Source organism: Polypterus senegalus, chromosome 1 (genome assembly GCF_016835505.1).
Source record: "Polypterus senegalus isolate Bchr_013 chromosome 1, ASM1683550v1, whole genome shotgun sequence".
Taxonomy (NCBI): domain Eukaryota; kingdom Metazoa; phylum Chordata; class Cladistia; order Polypteriformes; family Polypteridae; genus Polypterus; species Polypterus senegalus.
In genome coordinates this window covers 87,715,132-87,730,115 of record NC_053154.1, presented here as the reverse complement: position 1 = coordinate 87,730,115, position 14,984 = coordinate 87,715,132, and positions in this window count along the sequence as shown.

Here is a 14,984-nt window from a genome sequence, read left to right as displayed (position 1 = left end):
GTTGAATGAGAAGTGAGGTGCATGCAAGTGTCAAAAAAATGTAAAGCGTATGCATGCGGCATCTCACCAAGTACAAGTCACACTTGTATAAGCTTCTACATCTTCAGTACAATTCACACCCACTCCTGTGGCTGTGGTTGAGCGTGAGCAGAGTGGACTGCTCCATGTACACACACACACACACACACACACACACGTCTTTTGTTTATATATGTTTAATAAGATTTCTCAACTGTAAACTGTTATCACAGAACAAAGCATAAAGTTAAATGTTGTAGATGATCAAAGTTTGAAATATAAAGTGTGCCAGTACAAATGAAGTCTGGATGTCCTAACTTAATAGGTAGGCCGTTTCAAGCACTTTATTCTTTTCCCTTACACTAATACTAGTGTTCCTGTTATTACTGGAAGAGACTCCACATCCTTTTATTAGTATAGCATCTAGGATCGAACCCAAACTACTACAATTAATGATTACAAAGGATTTACTTCCTTTTTTTTATGTACTTTGGCAGAGAGTCACGATGACACTGATGAAGTGCTTGTATATCCTGTAATGGGTTGAATGCTGAGCTACAGTTAGCCCAGATAGGTTCATTAACCTGAAGAAGACCAGAAATTCTATTTAACATGTCAACAGCAAGTTAAGTGAAAATGACATCCCAATGACATGTTGACTTCCCAATGACAAGCTTTTATCTGTCCTCTGCATTAGTCCTGTGTGAACGCCCTCTGTAGATTCCAGTTCATTCCACAAATCCAAATATACCTCAGGGCCTTTAACAACACTAAAAGGTGCTACAGTGGGAATGTTGGCACATGCAGCACAAAATTGCTTCAGGGTTAGGCTCAACATGTGCTCTGACTGTAAAGATGTAAATGAAAATGAATAATAGCTTATAATGTTAAGTTATACACATAAAAGCTGAAATATTTTGGATTTCAAATGTTTGCAAAAAAATTGAAAAAAGTAATTTTTTTTAGTTCAAGTAAATAATTCTTTATTAAAAATGATTCTTTTCTTCCATGTGTTACATGTAGCCACTTAATCCAATTCACTGTTGTAAGGACTGAAAACTATTTTGAGGCTGTTGGGTTCTTGGTGAGAATCACCCCAGGATGGAATGTGATTCCTTTGCAGGGTTCACTCACTCACACACCGGGGCCACTTCAGAGTTTCTATATCCTGTCACAGACATGCGCTTAGGGTGCAGCCAAAGGGTCCAAGTAAGCATGAAATAACAAAAGATAAGGGATTGAAATGAAGCGCTAATGCCTTGCTCCTTCTTTTAACAGAACATCAGAAGATTAACCATTCTTTTCCAACCCCAGTCCCATTGCTACCATCTTTTCTGGCTCATCATAAAAATGCCAATTCCAACCCACACCTGATGACGTCACTTCCAACCAGCCATGATGATGTCACTTCCAGTCCACCTCTGATTACATCATTTGCAGTCAGTCACGATGATGTCACTTCCAGTCTACATGTGATGACATCACTTCTGGCCAGCCATGATGACGTCATTTACGGTCCACCTCTGATGACATCACCTCTGGCCAGTCATGACGAGGGCACTTCCAATCCACCATTGATGACATCACTTCCGGTCAATTATGATGACGTCATTTACGGTCCACCTCTGATGACTTCACCTCTGGCCAGTCATGACGAGGGCACTTCCAATCCACCATTGATGACATCACTTCTGGCCAGCCATGATGATGTCGCATCCTGTCTGCTCTCAACATCCTTCCTGCCTCCATTATTTAAAAAGCACCGACTGTCTTTCTGTGATTATCGAATGTTTATTCAACTTTTTGACCACATCTCAGTCTTTTTGAATACTTTGAACAGCAGACATTATACAGGGAAGCTTCCCCAAATCTTTTTCTTGGGTTTTTGTCTAGTTATTTCATCACCATTCATATAAATATTGTGGACCACTGGGGCATCTACATCTGCCCTAAAGCAACACAGACATGCAGAGACACGTGTTTGCCACACAGTGCATGTTTATTCATGTAGAGAAGCGCTTTCTCCCATTGTACCACAGTATAGAAAGCACCCAGTGCACAGTCCAGCACAAAACCCTTTACTTTCCCTTTCCCTACTTCTGGCAGCACTTCCAGATGTGGCAAAAGTGCCACAGACAAGGGTTCAGCAGTTCTCCAGGCACCCCCTGGCGGTGGCCAAAGGCGCCAGCAGGGTTGAGCTTCCACGCTTCAAACCCGTGGCACTGCTGCACACCAGGGGAGCTGCCCTCTAGTGCTCTGGGGGAGGTAATGGTCAGGATATGCTCTTTCCCCCGGACCTTCCATTATAGGGGCATCCTGTCCGGGCAAGGGCCCCGGCCATCCGCCACAATATCTTTATGATATGGGAACAAAATCAGACTACTTGAAGAAGAAGAAAAAAAAACAGGTAGACATGAGGAGAGCATCCATTTTCCATACTGAAAAAGACCAGACTGGCCTCTAAACACCTAACGCCAAAAGGCAGCAGACCAAACCTCTGCATTACTGTGCCATTCACATGTTTTGTTTTTTTTTTACTTAAAAAAATAAAGAAATAAAAATAAAGCTACCTTCCTGGCTCATCTGCAAAATTCTAAATTTTATGGCAGTCAATACAATTAAGATATCAGTAATACTGTACTTATGATTCATTTATTCAAACAATTCAGCCTCAGTTTTACTGAGAATTTCTTTTAGCGTTCGTTTACTGTTAACACCTACAGCTATATTAACACCTACAGCTATATTTATTTTTCCATTACTGCTCCTCACCTTGTGAAATTTGATATTTTCACAGACACTTTTTAAAGCAATCACAAAGTGCAATATTATTTTCCAGAGAGGTGACAAATTAGGTCTGATTAGATTTTGTTTCGGCACTCAGAATTTAGCCCAGAGGAGAACAGTCATAGCAGACATGCACTTGCTAATGTGTTTGAAAACTTAAGTGTGGGAAAAAGTTTACCTTTACCAGCAAAGGAGAATGAGCCACATGGCCATTTTGTTTAGACAGTAGCAGGTGCTCACTGAAGCATGGGATGGGCTTTCCCACGGCCTTCACTCCACCTCAGCATATTTGTGGTTAAGAAATCAGGGATTTGATGTAAGCTCCATTATTTCCTTAAGGATTTGCCCTTGCAATTCTGACTTTTTATAACAAGTCCAGAGCAGCCTCCTTAAATCAACAATGGTGATATTATTTTTAAGGAGCTGCTTAACCATTTCCTCATGACTTTTGAATCAGCTGTTTACTTTATCACCACTTGCAATTTTTTCTAATTGTACATCAGATATCACTGCTGCCTCACAGTGCTTGAATACTACAGTAGTTTGACTCTCAATGACAATGCCTTCTGTGTAGATATTGCATGTTCTCTTAATGTTAGTACTAAACTAAATGTGCAAATCTAAACTTGTGCCTGTATGACTTAGCGCAGGTTTGTGCAAAAGCCTGCTTTACAAAAGGCCAGAATTCCATGTAGGAAATAGCGTGTAGGTTCTTTTTATACTTCTTGGAAAGTTAAAATGCACCAAAATTATTGATTCAATTAACAATGAATTTATTTTCCTAAACCATGTAAATCTAAGCAAATTTTCAATGTCCATTTTATTCATTTTCTAAAGTTGTTTTTTCCATTAAAATTTTGCACGAGACTGGAGCCTATCTAAGTAGGAATAAGAAGCAAGGCATGAATGAAGCCCTTGGGAGCAAGCCAGTCACTCGAAGGGCAGAGAGTCACAGTTAACTTAAGATCCGTATTTTTTGCATGTCCATTACTAACACAGGAAGAACCTCCAAACTCCATAATGATCTGACAAAAAATGAAACACAGGTTTTCTTAAGGGAGGAAAGCTAATCATCCTGCCACCCTGCTGTCCAAAGCTATGTGTTCAGTATCGTCAAAGTAGTGCCTTTCTCTTGGTATATTGGATCTTAAAGTACCTGCCATACTTTTAATTCTTGTCACTTGGACTTCTTTGCTTTCCTTTCTAATGCTCCTCCTGTGGGATGTATGAATGGGCTAAAAAAAGTTGAAAATGCTGCTGCCAGAGTCCAGATTCAAAGTCAATACTATAACAATACCACCCCTCAGATGGTTCATCTACATTGGCTTCTTGTGAAATATCAGAACATTTTCAAAACTGAATTATAAAGCAATTTATTTATTTATTAATGCTTCCATTGCCCTTCAGACATGTGAGAGCTTATGATTTTTGACCTTCTTCTTGCCTAATTTCCCTTTATACAACGTTTGGCCATTGCTCATGAACTTTATAACTACAGCACTCTACATGTCCTTCTTCCTCTACAGCCACATTCAGGATGTCAAATTGCTCTCCCTTCATTTTGATTTTTATTCAGCCTTTTTGTAAAATTCTTGTGCACTCACTGTACAACAGTAACTCTGCCCCAAATCTATGAATCTTCCTGGTTCTTTTAACTGTGCCCTAGTTTGAAGTTTTTGGATTTTACCTTTGCTTAATCCATATAGTTGCATTTCTTACTTGATGCAATGTTGAATGTCAATGTTGCCATGGAAACAGTCTGTTCACGTGACACTTCTACTTTTACTACTGTATCAATCCAGGATTTAATAGTACAATTGTTTGATTTTTACAGTCTAAAATGATTCACTCTAGCTCAATATGTGCAAAACATTCAATTATTCAACTTAAAACCTTTTATTGAGCACATCTGTCTCACTTAAAATTGTCCAAAATGTTTCACGGGCAGGACCCAACCTGCGAACGTTGCGATCGAGCTCCAACTTCACTGGACCACATGGTTTAGGTGTGTACCAAATAAAAAATTAAAATCATTCTGGACAAAAATGTTTCAGAAAACCTTGGCGTCAGAATCCCTCCTAATCCATTAACAGCTGTGTTTGGTGTACTTCCAGATAGGCGTAAAGTGGAGAAGGACAAACAAACTGTGATTGCCTTTGCTTCACTATTGACACATAGACTTATCTTGCTCAACTGGAAGGATCCTAACCCACCTCTTTTACATCAGTGGATAACTGATGTTATATACTACCGGTAACGGCGCACTGCACGATAACGTGCAGTGAATACACTTGACTTGAGAATCCATAGTTTTCATACTCTTTCTCTGTATGCTTAGCATTCATTTGCTCAGAGGTTGATGCGCTTGCTGCTTCCTGAGCAGCTCTTGTTTTCTCCATTCTAGCGGCCCGCTGCTTTTCTTCTTTCATTGGCATCTTTTCACGTTACAACTGATTAAGTCAGTGTTTGTGCTGCAATTATTTAAGTACGTTTTCTTTAATTTTTCACTTAGGCTGGCACTTAAGCCTTCAATCTGTCTCAAGAATGATTTAAGATATGAAGAGGTAGGGGAAGTTTTGTCGAAGGTGGTAGGGATCAGAATGGCGCCCGTACACATGTGCCGCACGGCCACCCTGCTGGCTGCTGCTTAGAGTTGATAAAAATAAAAAGAGGAATAACCATGGAGGTCAATCATCACCCCAAAAGTGAATAGTAGACATTGCATAGTATATGTGTACCAAATTTCAGGTCAATAAGTCAAACGGTTTGCAAGCTACAGGTGATTTAAAATCCTGGACAGACAAACGAACAGCCATGGTAGCGCATTATATATAAAGATTTGAAATTGGAAAAAATCTAATTCTCACTTAGAGGATCTGTTCAATTTTTTTTTAAAACCTGGCAGAAAATAATCAGTAACATTTTAGAATAAGCATTTATATTGGGAGAAAAAAACTCTTTTCTCTCTTTACTACTCTCAACAGTTTTGCTCTGGCTGTTGGCCTTTCTCTCTTTCTCATGGGTGGAGGTGGATTTGAATTTAGTTTTGTTAAGTTTGACTTGACTGTGTGGAATGTTATATGCTTTCAATAAGTGTTTTCCAGTGGAGTGTCTTGTACAATTTTTGTCTTTCTAATTTTAATAGCTCTGGAAAATGCAATGTAATGGTGTTTTAAAAAGAGGGATTGACTAATTGCACCAAAGCCAAACAGAGAATAAACAAGTCAAATTGCTGTTCTATCTTCATGAATTGTGAGGATATACATGAATCAGCCACAACATTAACACCACCTGCCTAACTCTGTGTAGGTGCCCCTTGTGCCCGCAATACAGCGCTGACCTAACAAGGCATGGACTCCAAAGGACGTCCGAAGGTGTCCTGTGGTCTCTGGCACCAACAGGTTAGTAGCAGATCCTTTAAATTCAGTAAGTTGCAAGGTGCAAATGTTTTTCTAGCACATCAGATTAAGATATGGGGACTATGGAGGCTGATTCCACACTTTGAACTCTTTTTCATGTTCCTCAATCCATTCTTAAATGATATTTTCAGGGTGGTAGGTCGCATTATACTGTTGAAATAAGGCCACTGCTATCAAAGAATACCATTGCCATGAAGGGGTGTACGAGGTGTACAACAATTTTAAGGTTGATGGTACATGTTAAAGTAACTTTGCCATAAATGCTAGGACCCAAGGTTTCCCAGTAGAACATTGCCCAGAAGATCACACTGCCTCTATCATCTTGTCTTCTTGGATGGATGGCCGGGTGAGTATGTATCTCTTCCCCAGGTAAATTAAGCATACTCACCCGGCCAGTCACATAACCTAAAAGAAAATGTAATTGATCAGACCAGGCCACCATTTTTCATTGATCCATGATCCAGTTTTGATGCTCACATACCCATTGTAGCCGCTTTCAGCTGTGAACAGGGGTCAGCATGTGTACTCTGGCCAGTCTATAGCTATGCTACGATCTGTTCGGACACCTTTCTCTCATAGCCAACATTAGGTTTTCCAGCAGTTTGTGCTACAATAGCTCTTCTGTAGGATTGGATCAGGTGAGCCTTCGATCCCCATGCACACCAATGAGTCTTGGACACCTATCACCTTGTCGCTGGTTCACTGGTTGTTCTTCCTTGGACCACTTTTGAAGGTAATAAGCACTGCATACCAGGAATATTTCAAAAGATCTGCCATTTTGGAGATTCTCTAATCCAGTTGTCTAGCGATCACAATTTGCCCCCTGTTATAGTCACTCTAGTCATAAGGACTTGCCAATTTTTCCAACTTCCAACTCTTTCACCTGACTGACTGCTCACTTACTGCCTATCACATCTCACCCCTTGACCATTACCATTATAATGAGATAATCAATGTCATTCGCTTGACCTGTCTAGGATTATAATGCTGTGGATGATCAGTGTAAAAAACAAGGCATGTTCAGAAAATGAATGGATTTGAATTTGAAATATAATTTGACTTTAGTACAACTCAAACATTTCTGTTCTTTGTTAATTGATGTCTTGCACATCCACAGTTGGCTTACTAGCTTAAGATGCATCTTGAATTACTAGAGTTTATTTATTTGCTTATTGTATTGAAACACATGAGAATTGTCCCACATATTCAAGAAGGATAAAAGTGCTTTAGTGCAATGCAGGAATGATGTTTTTCATATCTGACCTTAATTGTAATGTATTTATGCTTAACTGAAATGTTACTTATCTGCATCATGCCCAGTGTATTTTAATGTAGCAACTAAAAAAAATTCTGTGATTGTGTCTGAGCTTAGAGTTGTAAGCATCTGAATAAAACGTAATATGTCTCCTAATGGTAGATACTGTAGTGTTTTAAACTGTTCTGAATTTTCACACATGAGGAAGATCTAAGTTTTAAGGTAAAGTAATTATACAAACTAATCAAGGCTCTGGACAGTGCCAACATGTTGCTTGTTGATTAGGATTTGCAAGTATGAATTTCATTGTATTCTGTACACATAACAATAATGACCTTGTAAACCTACAGCATATAAGTTTATTCTAAATGGATAAACTTTGACATTTCCCACCAGCTTCACGGTGGCATTCCTGGACTGGGTGGCATTTCACAAAGGGGCACCGATGAGTCTCTGATCAACTCAACACCCATATTTTTGGGTGTAGGGGAGGAAATCTCGAGTAAACTGTTAGCACACAATGAGAGAATGTACAAATTCTACTTAGAAAGTGTAGACTTGAACTTGGGACGCTGCATCTGTGAAGCAGCAGCACTAATAGCCCTGCCAGCGTAAAGGATTTTACAGTGAATTTGTAAAAATGGCGTTATATACATCAGATGCTTAGTGGTGTGAAGTGTGGGACGTTTTTGTAGGCTACTTCAGAAGCCTTTCCTTGAGGAGACTCAAGGATTTAGAAAGACTTATTTTTAGACTAGTTGTGGAACTCTTTCTGTGTTTCTCTACTTAGGCCAAAGACAATTAATTAGTCTACAGTACAGAGATGCCTCTCCTATGTAAAGTGTTATAATTTGTATAAAAGAATTCACTTTGCCATAAAGTAACATCCTTTGTCACACAAAACCATACATGTATTTGTACTGGGGTCCTCAGGCTACAGTAAGATGACAAGTCAGCAAGCAAACTCACTTCTTTGTCATACAGTAGTTTTTTGAAAGATACGTTTTGTCCTGCCGTTTTGTTAATCCTGAAGGTCAGGTGCTTGTCTGGGCTAGAAGCATAAAGTAATAAAGGGGCAATAATGGCATCAGTTCTATGATTTGATTTCATGCTGTGTCCCATTACCTAAAAGCAGAAATTTGGACAAAGATCAGATGTGCTCAGTAGGCAGACAACAAAATCACAGTTAAGGCCACTAGACTTATGATGTAGTAGCCATACCACATAAAAGGCACTAAAACAGCAATGTGCAAAATACCAGAAGCTTAAGAAAAAGCAGTGACATTAATTTAATAAACTTTCACCCTCTTTTTGAAAGTAGATACTGTCAAGCACTCCCTCACATTTAGTCAGGGATTATTTATTTGCTTACGGCACAAAACAGATACACTTAAATGATAATACTGTTAGTTTCACTACCAACTGATCTTCTTCACTTGTATGTGGCACTATTCTACAATTATATTTAGACTGAGTAACTGTTTTATCTAGTTGGCGTGCCCTTCACACATAGCCGAGTGCAAACTAAATAACAGGATTTCAGACAAAGCTGTATAAAGGAGATAAGCTGGCACCAAAGGACCATGTGTCCAATTCAGAAGAGCAACCAGCAAGCCTTTGCAATGGGTATGTAAGTGGCTGCCTGGCATGCCATCTTAAATGTAGTATTACCTAGTAGCCTTGCAAGGTTAGGTTTTCACACAGTACAGCATCATAAGTACAACTTACCTACTTAAGCCGATAGTTCCATGCAGAGCCTAAGCCATCGACGACACATCTCCAGCAATTTCAGCACTAGGCTACCTTTTCTATGCCTTTTGAGCTGACTCCATACTCTTTGTTTTGTCGTGTTAGGGTCCTAAGGTGACCCTATTCTCCTTTATACTCTTTCTTACACAGACCTTAAATGAATGTCTCAAATCCCTTACTCTTACCCAGTGCTGGTCAAAGCCCATTTTCAGCCCCTTAAAGACTGTGAGATGGTGGTCCTTCATAGCAGGTAGCTTCTATTATTAGACTTGGATTCATCCTGGACGTCTCCCTGTGGGGGTTTTATAGCCATGACCATCTGGGGGGAGACAAAGGGCTTGCCGGATTATCCCACAGTATGAGTTGGCAAGTGTGGCTGGGGAAAGGGATGTATGGGCCTCACGGGTAAGACTATTGAATGAATGGTTATGTCTATTTTTTTTAAAGATGGATCTAACAAAATTTATAGGGATGCACTCAAAAAGATAAAACAATATTATGATTAAAGTTTTTTAAACTGATAACCTATCTCAAAAAATACAACAAATATCCAAGTGAAGCAACCTGTTCCAGTTCAAGTGTTATGTTATGCACTTCAAGTTCATTTTAGGATGTCTATTTTTCAGAATTTTCTTTCTGAATCGTACTTGTATTGTCTGCATAGGTACACCTTGGATGTCACAATTAGAACCCATGTGAATTAATTCTCAAATACACTTATTTTACAGTTGCAGGGGGCTAAGACCAAAGGCCATTCATTCCCACATCCAGGCCGCCAATTTAGGACCCCAAGTTAACCTAACACAGTTCCTTGGTATGCATGCCAGCATAAAGAGGACATACGACCTCTGCACACACATGGTGACTGGCCTGGGATTTGAACCAAACACTCTGGAGCTGTTAAGTAGCAGCGCTATCATATGTGTGGAGTTTTAAAATCTAATTTGTAGGAGACTTTGAAGACCTATCCCTAGATGATATTTGGAATATGTTCTTAGCAAATATTTCTTTGTTTTAGATTTAAGTGAGAAAATCAACACTTTTACTGTAAGAGTTATTTTTTTTAATTTTTCTACAAGCTACTGTATCATTGGTTTACTGTGACATGCACAAAAACAACATGAGACATGTGTCTAAACAAAGAAGACATTATGGGGCAATGTATATTAAATTTTCTTCATGTGGAAAAATGAATATGCCAGTGTTATAACCTAATAGAATCCACAGTAAATGCACTTAAGTGCACATCTGAATGTCAGATAAGGTTTTCAGAGCCATCTGGTGGTGGTGGTACTAGAACACTTGTTTATAAATCATAGTTCATAATAAAGTATTCTCAACTTAAAAATAATGCAGCAACAGCTCTAAGAAAAGAGTGAATCAATATAAGACAGAATAAATGCTGCAACTCCTTAACGAAAAGGGAAGAATTTTTGTAAGGAAGATGAGCAGTTGTTTTTTTCCCTTGTTACCATTTAGATTTAGCTTGACATATCTGTATTTTTTTTTTTACTTATTATTTGTCAATACAAGCTATATACACTCTTTGCCAGGCATGCTGTATCACCAAGGATTTCCCTTAACATCACATATATGGTACAGTTAAATAAGGTGTCCTGGATGGCACTCCTGGGCTGGCACCCCTGCCAGGATGGGTCTGAGTCCATTACCTGGCTGGGAGGAAAGGAGAAAGAAGAGGCAGGAGACTTCCTCAACATATATTTTACAAAAACCAATGCAATTTCTCAGTTTCAATATTTGATATATTGTCTTTGTACTATTTTCAATTCAATACATGATTTAACATGATTTGCAAATCATTGCATTCATGTTTATTTACGTTTCTTATAGAATCCTAACTTTTTTAGAAATGGAAATGTAATACAGTTGTCAGTTACCACTATGATGAGAAATTCAAAAATGAAGCGAAAAGTTAGCTTTCAGAAGCTTGATTTTGTTTGGTTTCACTTTTGTGCTTGAGGTCATTTTGAGGGGACTGGGCAGTCTAATGGTCTGGAATCCCGACAGATTTTTTTTTTTCTCCAGCCGTCTGGAGTATTTTTGTTTGTTTTTTCTGTCCACCCTGGCCATTGGACCTTACTCTAATTCTTATGTTAATTAATGTTGACTTATTTTCTTTTCTTACTGTGTCTTTTATTTTTCTATTCTTCATTATGTAAAGCACTTTGAGCTACTTTTTGTATGAAAATGTGCTATATAAATAAATGTTGTTGTTGATGTTTTCCAGGAATTGTTTATTCAACAACTAGCCACATTACTTGTCAAAGGCAGGTAATAGAATGGATTAAAAATATGTATTTTGATAACTCTTGCTCTACATGTACCCTCAGCATTCATTGAATGCCTTTTCCACAGTATCATCATGCGTTGGACCCTCTCATAAATGACACTCCTTCTCTCGCTCTCGAGCATCTTCCCATAAAGCCTGCTTCTCAGACTCTGATTTTGAAGCACTTTTCTCACCTCATGTCCGCTTTTATACTTCTTGTCTTTGAAGGCGACTCTCAGCATGCCTCCCACACCTTGTGTGTCTCAACCTCTCTTGCCTAGCACCTCCTCATTTTGAACATATCAACCAAATTGACCAATCAGATTGCTCGGTGGGGTTGGATACACATACAGACCATAGAATTAAACTATATAGTATTTTAACAAATATTTATGTTTGTGACATTTTCAGCAAGTGATGGATATCCGATTTTTGGATTACATGGCACAAGTAATTTAAACATTTTTCATGGACATTTTGATATTGTTTGCAGTAGTTCAAGTTTGCCTCTGTTTAAGCCCATTTGTATCAGGAATTTGTTTTAATGTCCATTCTCCATGAAAATGTGACACTAAATGTTTTCTTCAGCCATCATTACAAACAATGTGGGATAAGAGATACAAAAAATATCATTTTTGAGTGGAGTGTTCCTTTAAAAAATAAATACAAGGTTGAACATAGAAGTAGATTAGCCTTTACAGCTATCAAAATGGAACCTAACGTAAAGACTCTCTGTGCCATGAAGCTGGCTCTGCCTTCGCATTGATTTTTCTTTAAACCAGATTAGAAATTTCATCATTAGTCTTGCCTGATAAGAGTTAGTTTATTACTATGCAATGAAAACCAACAAAAAATTGGAGCTGCTTTGGAAAATATCAATTTAAGGAGGTGGTACGCCAAATAAAAAAAGATTAAAAATGTAGTTTGATCTTGTGATATTATAGAAGGAGGCACTGCACTGCCCCGCGTTGACTCAGACCCCAGGCATTTGGAGTGGGTCTGTGATGAAAAGAACCAAGACACAAACAAAAATAAAAGTGAAAAAGAGTGGCTTTTTATTTACAAGTTTTAAAAAATAAAATCAAATTCAAAAATCAATGACATGTCATCCAAAAAATAAACACAGATGACACATGATCAAACAAAAATACTTGGCAAGAAAAACAAATCATAACACTAGGACTCTAGGAATCTATCAACATGGCATTTCCTTCTCTCATTAAATAGCTCAGAAAGTTTACACCACAAGTTGGTCAACAAATGTTGACGCCTTCAGATTGCTGCAGGACTGGAGCAAGGAATCCACTACAATGCACAGCCTATCCCCACCAATAAGGATGAAAGCCTCAATGATGGCTACACACCAGAAACCCTAAACTTAAACAAGTCCACTGCACACACACCCCCTATGCAGTCACACTTCATGCTCTGTCCCTATACTTCTTACAGGGGCCCTCTTTTCACTTATTAGCAGTGTTGCTAAACTGCTTTTCTCTCTTTGCAGTTGCAGAACTATCACAGGGATGGCAGACGCCCCACACATCCCAAGCACCACTAATCACGCAGCACGCTGTCACACACCTGCTCCTCCATTCCTTATCAGAGCCTCTCTGTGCTCATTTTTATGACCAAGGTAGTGTTTTGCAACTATTTATAAAATAAAATCAAAACTATAAATAGCTATGGTTTTTCTACCCGAACCTAAACTCAAGATCCAAACCTTCAAATCTTTTGCTAAAATTTATGCCAGGGTATTAACAATGACGTTTACAAATGTGATTGGTCTGTAAGAGATATACTTTTTATTCTTCTTTGGTATTGATACCTGATGTAGTGTTCTTGGTAAAATGGTATGTTTGTATTTTGTCTAACTTTGTTAAACACAGCTAGAATTAACACAGTTAATTTAACACACCTCATCTGATAAAATATGTAAACCTGGACAGCCATCTTGGCTTGCAGGCTCCACCACTGTAAATAATGCATAGCATCTTTAAGACAGTTTCAATAGTGAAAGGTAAATTCAGCTGCAGAATGTCTATTTTACTAAGGATTCCATTGATATGAGCCTCACCTTTGTTACACTCCAATGCATTCCCAATAAAATCTTGCTTTACCTCACTCAATGTTTTTCGGGCTAAATTTAAGGTTTCTAAGTGCATGTGGGTGGTTACAATTTATTCACAGTGGTGCCTCTGGTCACAACCGTAATTCGTTTCAAAACTCTGGACGCGGCCTGATTTGGTCGCGACCTGAACGTAATTTCCCCATAAGATTGTATGTAAATACAACTAATCCGTTCCAGACCATACAAATTGTATGTAAATATATATTGTCTTAAGTTTTTTTAAGCACAAAAATAATTATACCATAGAATGCACAGTGTAATAGTAAACTAAATGTAAAAACATTGAATAGCACTGAAAAAACCTTGAACAACAGAGAAAACTAACATTGTAAGAGTTTGCGCTAGACCATTATGAACTGCTTGCTGTAAACACTTTTTTATGAGTTTTAAGCACAGGGAAAAAAAATTAAATGCCACTTCACTTTCAAAACTTTTCAGACCATCCTCTACTGGCTTTAAATTCCTCACCTTCGCCACTCAAAGAAAGATTTTTTTTCAGCAAATCGCCATGAATCTTCCTGGCTTTCTCGCGAATGATCGCCACTCTTACGCTATCCCCTGCAAGTTGCTTCTCGTTTAACCACACTAGTAATAGTTTTTCCACCTCTTCCAGCACTTGAGGTCTCTGCTTGGTTAACATTGTAACTCCTTTTGCAACATCAGCTGCTTTGTAAGGCCCTGTATATGCAAACAAACGAAAATGGGAAACAGAGATTGTGAAATCATTGGCACATACGAACCAGAAGGGAAACTGGCCGCCAGTGTTTTTGTTCGCCACCAGAGCGTCTGGTCGTGAACAGATGCAAAGTTTTGGCAAACTTTTTGATCGTAACCAGATTTGTATGTGTTCGGAAACGTTTGTGACCAGAGGTTCTACTGCATATGGTCAGAAATGGCCAGCCACAGTGATAATGAACCAATGAGAAAAATGACTATTTCTTGAAAAATAAACTATTAAATTAACTAATAAATTCTGTTGTCTTGTAAAACATATTTAGTCCAAAAAAAAGACTGAATGCGCAATCTGTGATGTGGTGGTGTGTCTGTGTTTTAAAACTGACTTTTAAAACTATTGCATGCATTTTTTCTTACATACATTCTGCTGTTTGAAGAATTCAACAGACTATGTTCCCAACTCATGTGCTTCTTAAAGGTGAAAAGAAGAATTTGGAAAGAGGGATGGAACTTTTATGGGAGTGGAATTGAAAAAAAAACATCAATACAATGCATGCCTCTGGTCCAATGTGTATAAATGCTAACATGACTCCTTAAACAGGTTTATTTCATGGCCTTCGCTAGCTTTACTTAGTCTCTACACTTGCATTCCAAACTGCTTTT